We start from the raw sequence: 5,278 nt of genomic DNA on the forward strand, positions 1-5,278 counted from the left end.
ATCCTTGCCTGACTGCTGCTTGACACTCGCGGAGGAGCCGCTCCGCATCCTCCAGCACCATTTGGAGGGTTGTCGCGACCAATGCTGGCCCCAGCTATGGTGCCCTGGCGGCGACTTGCACCTGCTGCCTCTGGCAAAGATGTCCTTTAGGAAGGCAAATTTGACCATTTTGACCTATGGACGAAATCAATTCACGGAATGAACTAACCGTGAAACTATTTCACAGCCCTAACCTTTTTGTGTAGCGCCCGCCACAACGGCGCCACACCCTACTGTGCAGCGCCTAGCATGGGGGCGTTGCACACCAGTCCACCGTGGCAGCCCCTGGGCCCGCACCCAGCAGTGCAACGCCTCCGTGCTAGGCGCCACACATGTAATGTGCAGCGCCCAGCCCGGTTATTGGCATCACTTGCTATCGCAACCAACAAGGTGCCCTTGTATTGTCCGGTCAAGAACGTGCCATCAATTGTGATGACCGGCCTACAATGTTCGAAAGCCCTCACACATTGCTCGAACGCCCAAAAAGCACGGCCAAATACTCTGACTTTCCTTCCTTCATGAACTGTTGTTTGGTGCCCATGAGGCTCGACCACATGAACCATGCCCGGGTTTGTCGCGGCCATGGCTAACAACAACCTAGGGATTCGGTTGTATGCTTCCTCCCAAGTACCATACAACATCTTAAATGCGGCTTGCTTCGCCTTCCATGCCTTGCCGTACTTCACCTTGTAGTGAAAGATGGCTTTCACAAGGTCAATGACATGTTGGACGCTCATTGTTGGAAGTGTGGATATTGAGTTGGAGAGCCTGTAAGCGATGAACTCGGACATGAGTTGTTTGTGGTTTTGGGACACAATCTTGCCATCCACCCTTTTGCCTTGGCACATGTGAGTTGGCACACAACTCACTACGTGCCAAGTGGGACCTCCTTACCATGGTCTTGCACGCACAATCCATGGACATATTTCATCTTCACATGCACATGCAACCGTGTAGCGCACTTTGACGTCCGAGTGCACCACCTTATGTGGACGATAATGCGTAACCGAGTAGTTGTCGAGCCACATCTTCAATTTCAAGAAGGTGTCGAACTTAGAACCTTTAGCAATGCGGTTCTTGTCGTCTCCCAAATCACGATAAGAGCTTGGCCTAACCCCAAGAGGTACACATTGGCCACCATCTACCACGGCTTCATTCGCGAGACTAACATCCTTGAACAATGTAGTCCGATGATCCCGACCAAATACCTTCTCGAAAGCTTCGGCCTCCTTCACCGTGAACCCCTCCGCATCAACTTGTTCATCAGGACCATCGTCATCCGAGTCCGATGCATATGCACGGGAAAAAGGGATGGAAGGGTCCATTGTCTCTTGCAAGTGATATTTGTCGAGATCACCCACATTGTTGTCATGGAGATCAACTTCATTGTCATCGTTCGCATACTCATCATTGTCCTCTTGCAAAGCTTCATCTTGGTTGTTTGTAAACGGGCTCAATGTTGGCCTCACTTCTTGGGTCAAAAGAGGTTCAACAATTTCATCTCGCTTCAAGGGTGTGGGGCTACTAGCAACCAAAGGGGAGGGGTTCCAGTTCAAGTCCAAATGCAAACTTGAATCAACCTTCTTCGTTGTAAATAACTCAAGAGCCTTGTCTAGTGATTCGGCCACCGTCTCCTTGTATGCAACCCAACGTTGCTCCGAGTTGACACGCATTGTCTTCCAACGGATGTGCATTCCAAAACCAACATTATGCCTTCCCTCCAACTCTATGATATCACTAGGGTCCGTCCAATTCAAATCTTCCCTAACTTGTTGCAAGAGCTCCGCATAGCTAGGACTACTATCAAACACCATGTCAACCTCATCCGGGTCCGGTTCTACATTGCCTTTCAAAAAGGCGTCCTTGTCCCCATGATGAACAAACACACATGTTCTTCCCATCCCTATAAGCATTCCAATAACACAAGGTAACATTGCTTCCATGAGTACTAATACAAGGATTAACACGGAATAGAAACCCTAATATATATATCAAACAACAACCCTAACCCTAACCCTAACCATAACCATAACCATAACCATAACCATAACCATAACCATAACCATAACCCTAGCCCTAAACCTAACCCTAGCACCAACATAAGAACACCCATAAGAATAACCCTAGCATACTAACAAAGCCTAACCATAGAAATTGGCAAACAAACATCTCACATTTCCATGCAAATCTCTAGATCCAAACAAAACTAGGGTTTCCCCAAACAAGCAACAAATGAGGAATGGGAACTTTACTTGGATCAAAACAAGGGGAATGGAGAATATTACCTTGAGGGAGGGTTTGACTTTGAAATCCACGGACAAATTCTTCAAATTTGCAAGATTTGGGAGAGGATTTGAGAGAGGGAAAGAGTGGGAGAGGGGGCAAAGCTCGGGGAGGAGAGTGGGAGAGTGTGTGGTGTGGGGGTGGGGGAGGGGGGGGGCAGCCGAGTGGCTAGATAAGTCACAGTGCAGCGCCTACGCGCTAGGCGCTGCACTTTACAAGTGTGGCGCCTACGGGCTGGGCGCTGCACATTACATGTGTGGCGCCTAGCACGGAGGCGTTGCACTGCTGGGTGCGGGCCCAGGGGCTGCCACGGTGGACTGGTGTGCAATGCCCCCGTGCTAGGCGCTGCACAGTAGGGTGTGGCGCCGTCGTGGCAGGCGCTACACAAAAAGGTTAGGGCTGTGAAATAGTTTCACGGTCAGTTCATTCCGTGAATTGATTTCGTCCATAGGTCAAAATGGTCAAATTTGCCCTTTAGGAATCACTCCTCGCCGATCTTGATGAGCTCCCTGTCGAGGCAACGGCGGCGTCGTGCGGCCGTCTCTATGGTGGTGAAGACCTGCCGAGAGCCCAAACCGCCGCCGGGTTGTGTTTGTCGCAGACGCAGGCCTACAGCTCGTCTGCCTTGGCGAACGCAGAGTGGCGCGCCACGTTGTGCCGCACTTGCCGCGCCACGTTGTGCCGCACTTGCCGCGCCATCTGCCTTATCGCCATATACCCAACCGACACGATTGCCCGCGACAACGAGAAGTCGCCGCCGTGGCCACCACGGTAGTAGAGGATGCGCCTGCTCGTCCAGTCGCGTCGTTCTGACCGGCATCAATGTCAGTCCATCTAGTTCGGTCTGGAGTGTTGCTGGCTATTATATTTAGTTACTTACTATGTACCAACAACACGGGTAGTGTTTGCTTGATGTTGGTTTCAACTAAATATCTGTGCCGTTCCAAAATCTAATATTTTTGGAGTCATTTCTTAATCCAGCAAGATGTTGCTTGCTTTGAGATCTCTATGAATTATAATTGACCTTGAATCTTGTTGGAAGTAAAGAAGCCCTCTTGACACCCCTCTAACTATTTTCAAGCGCGCCGGCCAATCTAGCACATATTATTTTGAAGGATCTCCAAAGATGAAAAGCAAAAAATGTATATCACTAGTCATTAGTGATATCCTTTTGCTTAATTAGAGAGTTGTAATACCTAGCAAAAGTTTAAATATACCAAAAAGGAAGACATCCAAGCCTTTGTTCGATAACTATTCATAGACAATTAACCTCTCATCTCCATTAATGTAGCAACCAAGAAGCCAAACTAGGTTTTTTGTGTTACAGCTTAGCAAATTAGTACTCCCTCCGTTCCTAAATATAAGTCTTTGTAGAGATTCTACTATGGACTACATACGAAGCAAAATGAGTGAATCTACACTCTAAAATGCATCTATCTCCATAGTAGAATCTCTACAAAGACTTATATTTAGGAACGGAGGGAGTACTATTTATTTTTGAACTCCACTATCGCTTGCCTAGAATCTTACTAAGCCTTTTGATTGTAACTTCATTGAAACCTTCCAACATTCCCTACATGATTGCATCATCATGTATAGTGAAACATCGACAACAAGTGTTTTCTACTAATATAATTAACATAAACATGAGAGAAGGGGTGCAGTTATTCTAGATCCGGGCTCAGATGAGCCCAGGTGTGGACAGTAAATTCGTTTTAAATAGCAATAAAATTCAAAAAAATCTGTTTTTTTTTGCTGTGCAAGATGCTCATGTGCGTGATGCCTGTGCAAAATTTTGTGAACTTTGAACTTTCGAGGAGCTCGCGGCAAAAAGACAAATTTCGAGTGTCTGATAAACTTATGAAAACAACACTGTTCATACTGGATTTTGGCTTTTTTACCACGAGCACCTCGAATGTCCAAACACTCGGAAAATTTACATGAACATCACACATTTGAGCATCTTGCAGACAAACAAAACTAGATGTTTTTGAATTTTTTTGCTATTTGTTTTTATTTTACTATTCACCAGGTGTAGATGAGCCCAAGCACTGAATTGAATTAACAAGGAGAGCATGCACCACTATAGCTTTGGATGTGATTGTTTACCTTGTAAACTTTGCCAAAACCTCCTCTTCCAATTTGTTTCTACCGAGAGAAGTTATCCATTTCGGTGACCATATCTTCAAAGCTAACAAATGGGAAATTTTGATTTTCACCTCCAAATTAATTGAAAGAGTTAGTCTCTTATGGATTTCTTTCTTTCGCCGGTTGCCTGCTACAGGTAAATACTTTGTTATTAACACTCAAACAATGAAGTTGAATTTAAAACAAGGGATATTATTTGTTCTACCTTGGCATCTGCATATCCTTACAAGGACTATGCATGTGATCATTAATACGCAGGCTATGGGCGGAAGCACAATCCTTACCAATCTGCTCTTTGTTTCAACTACAAAATGAATATAATAAAAGTTTAATACATCAATTTTTCTTAAACAAACACAATTTCCTGCATCAAGCCTTACTTATAATAGTTTTAAGTTACTTGCACAAAGTAGCAAGACTAATCCATGGGCCGAGTTTCATAGTAACTACTATGCTTATGGTAAATTGAGATTTATGTAGCATTATGCTCATAGAGAAAAATTATAGAATATAATTTACAATTTTTTATGCACCAAAAAAATTGGTTGCAGGTCGAAGAGTATCGGTGATTACTGTCGCACTTTTGAGTCCATATATTTAGTAGATACCCCATGTTTAAATGTTGGTGTTAATTTGATACCTATACTATTTAAGTGAAAAAGTATTAAATACAATCACATGAGACATCTAGTGTGGTGAAAAAATAAGGCTAGATGGCGGTTGTGCATACCAGGAGAGTCGGCAAGCCGGAGGTATATGTTCTCGCCATCATTGTTTATGCTTCTCACTTTCAACAAGCTACCCTATC

Source organism: Triticum aestivum, chromosome 2B (genome assembly GCF_018294505.1).
Source record: "Triticum aestivum cultivar Chinese Spring chromosome 2B, IWGSC CS RefSeq v2.1, whole genome shotgun sequence".
Lineage (NCBI taxonomy): Eukaryota > Viridiplantae > Streptophyta > Magnoliopsida > Poales > Poaceae > Triticum > Triticum aestivum.